We start from the raw sequence: 10,047 nt of genomic DNA, 5'->3' as shown, positions 1-10,047 counted from the left end.
GTAGATCCACGTTTCTTCAATTATCGTTTTTATTAAATATTGTAAGGTGTTTGACTTGTTAAACAAGTTTATAATATAAAATAATAAAGTAGCAGGTTCAATGTCCTATGAATTGGTTGAGGGGAAACAGGTGAGTAGGAACCATGGATTTAGACCTAACATAATACTTCCCATATTGGAAAACCAATTAAACGTGCACAACTCTAACTGTATTCATAAAGTCTTTCTTTTTCAATTCCTTTGCTTTTTTTACATTCCTAAAATGCATGTTATTCTCTTCTAAACAAGTTACGAAATAATGGATAACTTAAGTTGTTTTTCGTTACGTTTAAGATAATCATATCGCGTAATATCGGAATAAAGAAGAGAATGATTACAATTAGGTAGTCATTGTGGATAGTCCAAGCTAAAGAATATAAAAGGGGAAACTCGTACAAATAATAACTGGTTTTAAGCCTTCTTGACATACTTAAACCGAACTTGGCTTGATTCATTCAAAATAAGAAAGAAATATGCATTGGGTATTTTTTTTGGATAATTACCGATTGTAAAACAATGTCTACTTGCGGATAATTTGTAAAAATTTACCAGTAGGACTTCTGGTACATTTTTAACTATTTTAATTTTATATAAATTTATCATCCAAAGAAATTAGTATTATAATAATTCAAATTAGTGAAATAGTAAAGTTTTCTATTATCTACGAACGAAGGAAAATAAAAGTAAAAAAGGAAAGTGTTTACGCTGTAAGGTTTGAGTGAACATGTATGTGTGCTTCATTTCGAGTGGGATAACCAAAGAGAGGATGATCTAGTCATTCCCGGACCCATTCTCAAGCATAGACCAAACTTCATTTTTCTTGAAGATTTATGTGAACGTGTAATAGTTTTGTTTGATAATAAGGAATTTCTAGAACAATTAGGTAAGCACTAATTTGTGCAATCAGTTTGTTTATGTTTTTTAATTACCTATTGATTATAAGAAACATTATTTTCTTTAACCATATCGTGATTTATCAAGAAAGTCATGACCAATCTTTAATCATAAAATCTTGGTTCGGTTCTTTTTTATTTTTTTTTTCTGTTTATCGGTCTTCTATGTTTGTTTGCCATTGAATCTAGGCCTAGCATACTCTAAACAAAATACTATGCAGCAACAAGAACTTTAAGTTTAATTAAGGTGATAGCACAAAATAATTATTAAATGTAGCTGGTACTTATTGAAATGATCAACTAACTTTAAATATCGCTTGTGTGAGAAATAATCTTCCAAACTAGAAAAATTAGTATGGAGCTTAGTTTTTCATTAAGTATATTTGAGTCAGCCTACACACAATGCCGTCTAGGGGTGAGCATAAAACCGAATTAACCGAACCGAATAACCGAAAAAACCGAACCGAAGCATTAACTGACGGTTATTTTTTTAGTTTTTCGAAAAACCGATTTTTGGGTTTAGGTTAGGTTATCCATTTTAAAAAATCCGATTAATCGAACCTATGTTTTCTACGTGTTTTTTTTAAGATGTTATGACTAGAAACAAAACACCAAAAGAATCTACCATTGATGGTGATGAAGATTATGAAGATGATCAAGATTGGGTCTAATCTTTGAAGATGAATATGACAATGAATGAAAATTCGGGCAAAACCTTTAGTTTTTTTTATTAAGAACGTTGTTGAATTTTAAACTCTACTACTCAAACAACTTTGTATTTTTTTGGTTCCACGTAACACGTGCCTATTTTTGTATTTTGAATGTAATATGTATGAGGTACTATATTTTTTTTAATTCTTTTTTTTTTTTGTAGTGTCTACTCTCAATAAAAAAACCGAATCCGAAACCAAAAACCGAAAACCGAATAACCGATTGGTTGGTATATTAAAATAACCGATAGCTTAGGTTTAGGTATGGGTTTCACCCAATAACCGAACCGAACCATGCTCACCCATATTGCTGTCTTCAAGAATCCTCGAAAATCCAAGGTCAAGTTAGAGTAGAAAAATGGCCCCTATAATGTTTTACCAAAGAAAATATATAAGAAAAGCTTTGATATACAAATAATATAAAAACTTTGAGACCTCAGGCGGTCGCCCAACTTGCCCCTCCTCCGCACCCCTCCCCCCGGCTGCTCACACACAGGCGGTCACCCAACTCGCCCCTCCTCCGTCCCTCGCCACTCACACTGTGAGCTCTGTCATCGATGGGTGTGATACATCTCGGTCTCTATAAAGAACAATAACGAAACACTTTTATAAACCAATAACAAAGTTGTAATAACCAACGTGACCTCTTTGTCAAATCTCATAAGTCATTCTCTCACATTCATTAGATTTCTCAATGTACACAATTCCCCCATTCTCCACTAAAGTTTTTCAAAACCTAAAACATTTTGTAAACAAACCCATGAGGATGAGGTTGGCCAAATAGGCAAGGCTACAACTAGAAAAACGAAAGTCTAACACACAAATGGCAAAACCATGTTCCATCTAAACATTATAGCCTCTCTCCACTAGTGAAAAAAAGTCGAAAATCCCACTACAGATATGATGATGATGATGATAATGATCACTCAAATCTCTAGTACGCGTTTGAACACGTCTCTTTCAATGTCAAATGTTATTAGTTTCAGTTCAACCACGACGATTCACCACAAAGTGGTTAAAATCATGGTGTTGGACACCTAATTGTCTCAACCACGAATCCGCCACACTCTCGAGTGAAACTAGCTTCTCATGGTCGTTATTCGCTGTCCAAATGTCGCCTTGCATCTTGTAAGTGGCCAAACCAAATGGTGGAAGACTAATTCCTTCTCCTTCCTTTCTCTCTCTCTTTGACAATCCATATTGATCTTCAATATCCATATCTACATGACAAAGTATTTTAATAAGCTCACCTAAAATACACTTGTGAAATGACAATGAAACATGTTGTCACAAAACATGAGCGTACCTTGAAATGATGACGAGAGGGTATGGTACGTCAAGAAACATGTAGACAAGTCTTTTATTGTTTTTCCCATAGGAATGTGATATATCGGATACCTAAAACATAACATGTATAAGGTCGTGAACAAAGTCATTTGTTGTGACGAAGGATAACATTTACAAACAACATACCAAGCAACTGACATCCAAGAAGCCGGTGAAAGATCAACACTTCTTAACGACACGAGTCCCGGTATTGTTTAGATAGCACGCATACCTTTAAAAAAGATATTGCAATTACAAGATTAGGACAAAAAGGTGGATGAGAGAATATGAGGGGGTGAAATGGCATTCATAGAACAATATGGGGATGTTCAGGAAAATAAAAGCCACGTCATGAAGGGTTATCTAACACTACAAGGCACATGCAACAACTGAACACGTCAAAACATAAACTTGTGCACTTGAATCTTCAAAGGATGGGCACATTTGTATGGCGGGGCAAAACGGTCATTTAAATCATAAAATATTCACAAAAGTACAAAAAAATAACCAAGCTTATCGATTTAAAATTATTTTTGTTTATTATAATTATTTTTATTTTCTTTTTCATTTTAGATGTGGACCCTTAGACTTTTAATGCTCATGGAAATCGTTACCCACACACAAATCATTCGTATGATATTTGGAAAATTAGAACAAGCCAAAAAAGTGTGTAGCATTAAAATTTTGTCTCAGATTTATAAACTTTACTGAATTCGTTAAAATAAGTCTAAAATAGTCACTAATTCTTTCACTTAGACAAACTTCAAACTCCATAAAATTGGTTACATTTCAGAGTTAAGGTTTTACCAAATTTGTTAAAAATAAGGGTAAAATAGTTAATATTCCTTCTTCACTTGCACAAAAAATTGGCTAATTTTTATAAATGGCCAAAATGATTGTAGGATATATAGTTAGGTGCTTTAGCAATGTTCATAATTACTAGAAATGAAGATTTGACTTATTTTATGAGATTATTAAAAATTAATCACATAGTTTATACCTTATCCACAAGCGGAACTCTGGCATAAGGGGTTGACTTATCAAAGTACTGGAAGTAAAGCTGACCCAACCGATCATTCAAGTGAAATTGTGCCTCTTGATCAAACACACCCTCATCCGATGAACATCCGTCCCACCTTGACACCTTCTCACTCTCGCTCTCATCACTAAATGTATCACTATACGAATCCCTTGTTTCAGAATCCGTTTCTTCCCTGTAAAAATAGAATTACAAATTATTTAATCATCTATTCGGGCGGACGGGGCGGTGCGTGGTGGCCTCCCGTCACGCGTGATGAGAAAAGCCACACCGCCGCCGGTTCTATGGTCACGCGAAAATGGGTATTTTGTGTGATGGCCATCACGCTTGCTGGGAGTGATTTCCAAGAAGGAATGTAGCCGTTGGGTGGGGATCTAGCCGTTTGGGGGGGGGGGGGGTAGATAAAAAAAAAACCAATATAAAACCAAAACAAAAACATAACCAAATCCAAATCAAAACCAAATCCAACTCAAAAACACTATCAAACTTCCTCTTCATTCACAACAAAAAAATATGGAATTTCCGAAACACTCGATGCCCTTAGACACCGATAGCTCTTCGTCTTCGGACGATGACATTCTCGAATGGTTCCCGTTGCTATACAAAGAACTTGAAGGCCCGAGCCGTCCAAAGAAAAAGGTTGTGGAGCGTGATCGTATACATGCCCACGACGTGCTAATGAACGACTATTTTGTGGAGGAGCCGAAGTACAACGACGAGACGTTTAGGGAACGCTTTCGTTTGCCGAAATCTTTATTCTTAAAGATTGTAGCCGACGTCGAAGCAAACGAAGAATGGTTTCAAGAATCTTACAACGCGAGAGGCAAACAAAGTTTTACGCCGCTTAAAAATGCACATCCGCTATTCGTCAACTAGCGACAAGTAACCCTCCCGACCAATTCGATGAAAACTTACAAATGTCTGAGAGAACTTCACGTGAATGTCTACAATTCTTTTGTAACACGATTATAAAATTGTATGCCAAAGAGTTTCTACGAAAACCAACAAGACACGACATTACACGTCTTTACGCCGCACACGAGGCTAGATGGCATTTTCCAGGGATGCTCGGCAGCATCGATTGTACACATCGAATGGAGGAATTGTCCACGGGAGTTGCGAGGGGCGTATGTTAGGGGTGATATCAAACGATCGACCATCTCACTAGAAGCGGGTTGCGTCAAATAATTTATGGATTTGGCATTCTTATTTTGGTGTTCCCGGCTCAAACAACGACATCACTGTTCTGTACACATCACCGTTGTTTCAGAGCTTAACAGATGGCACCGCACCTTTCTGTCCGTACTTTGTCAACGAGAGATATTACAGACGTGGCTACTATCTTGTCGACGGTATCTACCCGCAATGGTCTGTTTTTGTGAAAGCCTTTTCGTTTCCTGTCGAGACCAATGAAAAGGCGTTCAAGAAGTTGCAAGAATCGGCAAGAAAAGATGTCGAGATAGCTTTCGGTGTTTTAAAGGGTAGACAGTGCATACTCGGTCGACCGGTTCGTGCAATGAAAAAACCCACGATCTATAGCTACGTGTATGCATGCATCATATTACACAATATGTTAATAAAAGAAGATGGAAATGCAATTTCGCCAGATTGGGTACCGGATCCTCCGACTTATGTTCCCGTTCCAAATTATGTCCAATTAGACTTGCGGGATGAAGATATTCATCATCGGTTGAGATGGGATCTTGTTGCGCATATAGGTTCTTTAGGTTTGGAATTTCCGGATTCAGACGAGGAGTAGACGTTCGTTGTAACTTTTATTTTTTATTTCTAAATTTTAAGTTGAATAATGTTCTATTAAACTATTGTTTTTATTTTTAAGTTCTATTAAGTATTGTTTTAATTTTTAAAGTTACAAAAAAAAATAAAAAATAAAAAATTTCATCACACACCATCACACCACACCACCACCCCTAGCAAAAAACTCACATGTGATAGAATTTAGGTTGGTGATGTGACACAATAAAATTGGGTGGGGTGTGTGATGAGTGATCACACCACATCCACCACCCCTCCCCCTTCATACCAAGTAAATTCAAAGCATGTGTTACTGACTTAAAACTGACCGTGTCAAACATCAAACATTGCATAAAAGCACATTTCACAGCAATATGTTGTACGTAAACTGATTATGTAATAAATACGCGTCGTGTCTATCATATGTATAATTGGCAAAACACATTCAACATTTAGACCATTTCTTAAAAGTTATAGAACTTTCTCTAAAAAGTTACTTTTGTGTTCTTATCATATAAGGGTATCAAAGTCATTTCACCAAAATGATATTCCTAGCGAATATTCTAGACTGGGATATTGAAGAAATTATCATTTTTACACATGAAAGTAACATAGCATTAAATAATTAAAAGAGATCAAATTAAAACAAATACCTTAGATAGTTCAAATGTGAGTTTCCGGTAAAGATTTGTATTGCGGATAGGTAAGGAACATAATACTGGATAATCGTTTCGTCTTCGCCGTTCGGTACGTTAATCGGAACTCCGGCGCCATAAGCACTCCATTCATCAAAACAGTTCCACAGATCCCCTAATGTGAAGAACTCAACATTCTCTCTCTGCCATGGATGCCATAACCTATTTAGGTTTCTAATCTCACTCTACAAATCAAAATCAATCAATTTAATTAAATTAATCAAAGCCATCTATACACACACCACAGTCTGACATCTAATCCCACACTGCTAATAAATAATCATTTTGACCCCAAAAAATTTAAAACTTGATCATTCAAATTACTGCCCGGAGACAGCTAATCACACACAATTTTCAAATGACCATTTTAACAAAAATAAAAAAAAAGTTTCAAACATTTGTCAGAAAAACAATCCAAATATTAATAAAAATAAATAAATAAATAAAACTTTGGTCAGGACGGCCATCTAGTCGTTCTGACCAATAGTTTACAAAGTTTTGTCTTTTTTGATCAAAACGGTCATCTGGGTAGGGGTGGTGTAGCTATAACATGACCCCGAGTTTAATAAAAGAAAGAAATAACAATCAAAATGGGGTTTAACAATTTCATCAAATGAATTAAAAAGAAGAAACAAACCTTGGGGAGGAATTGAGAAGGGACAATTGGGGTTGTGGAGTCCAAAAAACATTCATGGTTGGAAATCATTTCTAGAGAGAGGGAGAGAGAGAATTGTAGAGGTTTTTGTTAAATGTTAATAATGAAAAAGAAAAGAAAAACAGAGGAAGAAAGAAAATCTCAAACAAGAAACGGATTTCGTTATTTCAATAAAGGAAAACTGGAAACGGTGGAGGGGGTTTCGGGATTTTTTTCTTTTATTCTTTTTCTAAAGAGAGAGAAAGTGATTAATAATAATAATATCTTGAAATTAAGGGGAGTAATTGAAGGAGGAAAATGGTGAGACTTTGGGATTTATATTTGGAGAATTTGTAATTAATTAGCTTTTATATGTCAATTAAGAAAAATGAGAAAATATAGAAAATCTGCTTGTGTGTGTCGGTGACCGGAAAACTGAAGACGGAGTTAAAGAGGTTTTGATATGGCTATTATTAATACAAGTTTGAGAGTAGTAGAGTAGATGAGAATCACGTCTTGTTCGTACAGAGTTTTGTTGGTCGCATGGCAACACTGATAATATTTATTTCTAACCGGAAGTGGTCAACATAATCCATTGGTTTTTTTTATTTTTTTTATTTGTAGATGAAATTGTCTCATTAGTATAATAATATATGTTTTGAGACCTTATAGTGGATTTACCTAAGTGACAAGAGAAAATTCTCACTAGTTTTTTAAAATTAGTCATATACTTTTCTTCGAACCAAAAAAGGGCTCTATGTGGTTAGCGAAGCGTAAAACCATAAAAAAAAGTAATGATAAAACGACTTATTGAACTCATGTGTTGAAGGGGGCGTTGGATCTATGATTTGCTACATGACTATAAAGTTAAATGAAAAGATGACTTAAATGTAACATCTCGTATTTTTCGTATTTGTATTCGTTTATGTTTAACCTGACTCAGGAATGTAATTCGGATCTTTCGGATTATTGAAATCTTGCATTTATTAGTATTTAATTTGGTTTAACTTATTTTATATCATCATAACTTTTGAACTCGTCAAACAACTTCTAGAAACCATAAAATCGCTTAAACGGCTAAAAATCGCATTTATAGAAATACAATGACGTAAGCCCTAAGATAAGTCATATAATATTATAACAAGTCCAAGTTCGTTACTTTGTTAACCAAAACGATTTTTATAACTTATGGGATTTGATGAATTAATTCATAATTTTGTCTTCTAAACGAGTTCGTTTACCAAATAAAGGAATTCTAACCATTAGTATTTAAACTAAATTATCATAAAACCTTAAAACATTTATGCAAACTCAGCCTCCATCTCCAATTTTCATGCTTATGGTGTTCATGGTGTTTTTCTTCAAGAATCTTCATTATACGGTTTGATTTTCAAGGCTCAAGAACCTTTGACTCGTATTTTATCGTAGTTTCTTTATCTTTCCGGGTAAGTTTTCTTTAGATTAAACGTTTATTTTTACCTAACAAACAAAAGACCTTATTCCAATTTACTGATTTATGGAATTTCGATTGTCAATTTGATTCTGACCCCTTAAGGGGAATAAAAGTCAACTTTTGTGATTTTTCAATTACTATATCTTTTTGTCAAAATTAGCTTCGGGCCAAAAGACTTTTTGTTTATCTTGAAATTTTGAGTGTACTTGTCGAAACCTGACTCCAATTTCGAAGTTTGAATTCTGAACATTTTCGGCTCACTTAAATATTAAAAACTCCATATCTTGAGTTATAATTCTACTTTATTGTCTCCAAGTGTCAGGTTAATTCATGTCGGATTAGTCAGCACGTTAAATTCCTTGTTTAATCTTATTTTATCGTTTAACTCACGATTCATTAAGGTGATTAATCACTCCCCTATTTCAATTATTTTAAATATTTTAGCGGCTTTATGCGTACCTACTTTGTATTCATTTGTCACACTTAACTAGCAAATCATGACTTATTGCGTTGATCAATTAAATGCTTACTTGTTATTTGCTTACTTGCTTATTTGTTTAATTTTAGCATTCGGAGAGGTATATCATTTATTATAGCATAGTCATTGATTTCATCTTGGTAGCCAAAACCCGATTCATTAGGGCAATGGTTAAACGACACCAATTATTTGCTTATTATTTAATTGGAATTTTTTTACATATATCCCTTTATTAAGACCCTTAATTACATATTCCCCCAACTCTAAATATCAATTTACATATTTCCTCTTTTCATATCAAATTACCTATTTAGCCTTGTATAAACAAAATACATAGACAAGATAAAAAATAACAAAACAGTAGAACCACCATCTGCCACCACCTTCTGTCACCGTAGACCTACCGTCGACCACCCACCATCACCTTTCATTGTTTTCCGGTGACCTTCGACCATAACACAACCAACGATAGCTGACACATCTGCTCTCTCACTTGATTTATTTCTCTTTCTTCTCTGAAATAGCCTTCACCATCTCGCCACCATCTAGCAAATCTGAAACAACTCGTCGGAAAGACGATTGCAACAACCACTTGGTGGTTTTCCCATCTTTTTTTATGTTGCCACATGCAATTTTTATCAGCAACCACTACTCGGCACCACTACCATCGTCCATTTAACTGCCACCACCGCAGCACAAACCGTCAAGCAACCCGTCTTCTCCTGTACAACATCAACCTACTCCAGCGGCACCACCAAGGCCTCTGTTGGCCCTAAAAAGTCACGTTTGAAAATCCGGTATGGGCTTGGCCGGAATGGGATTAATGGTGGTTGAGAACGGAATTGGGAGGTTGTACCAAGTGCATAAGCATTTGTACTTTTGACAAAAAGAAAGGAAAACAAATTACGAAGTGGACCGATCAGATCTTGATTTAGAAGTGTATATACAATTCATTTTGTTAGTATAAATAATTGTTCAGTATTTTCATTTTTATTTATTTAAATTAAAGAGTAAATTAGTCAATT

General features: G+C 34.9%; 1 pseudogene across 1 annotated transcript; it reads right to left on the bottom strand.

Moving 5' to 3' along the window:
- Positions 1-2,217: 2,217 nt before the first annotated feature.
- LOC143581021 (uncharacterized) lies at positions 2,218-7,469 on the bottom strand (annotated as a pseudogene). The gene is made up of 7 exons (XR_013143758.1): positions 7,095-7,469; positions 6,416-6,642; positions 3,967-4,182; positions 3,589-3,599; positions 3,116-3,200; positions 2,949-3,040; positions 2,218-2,862 (listed from the first exon to the last, which is right to left on the bottom strand). The product of XR_013143758.1 is annotated as an uncharacterized LOC143581021 (transcript).
- Positions 7,470-10,047: the final 2,578 nt, after the last annotated feature.

The sequence above is a fragment of the Bidens hawaiensis genome, unplaced genomic scaffold, assembly GCF_021521415.1.
Source record: "Bidens hawaiensis isolate Kalapana, Puna unplaced genomic scaffold, B.hawaiensis_p1.1 tig00030792_1, whole genome shotgun sequence".
Lineage (NCBI taxonomy): Eukaryota > Viridiplantae > Streptophyta > Magnoliopsida > Asterales > Asteraceae > Bidens > Bidens hawaiensis.
The sequence above is the reverse complement of the archived record's forward strand: the minus strand, read 5'-3'. Positions and strand labels throughout refer to the sequence as shown.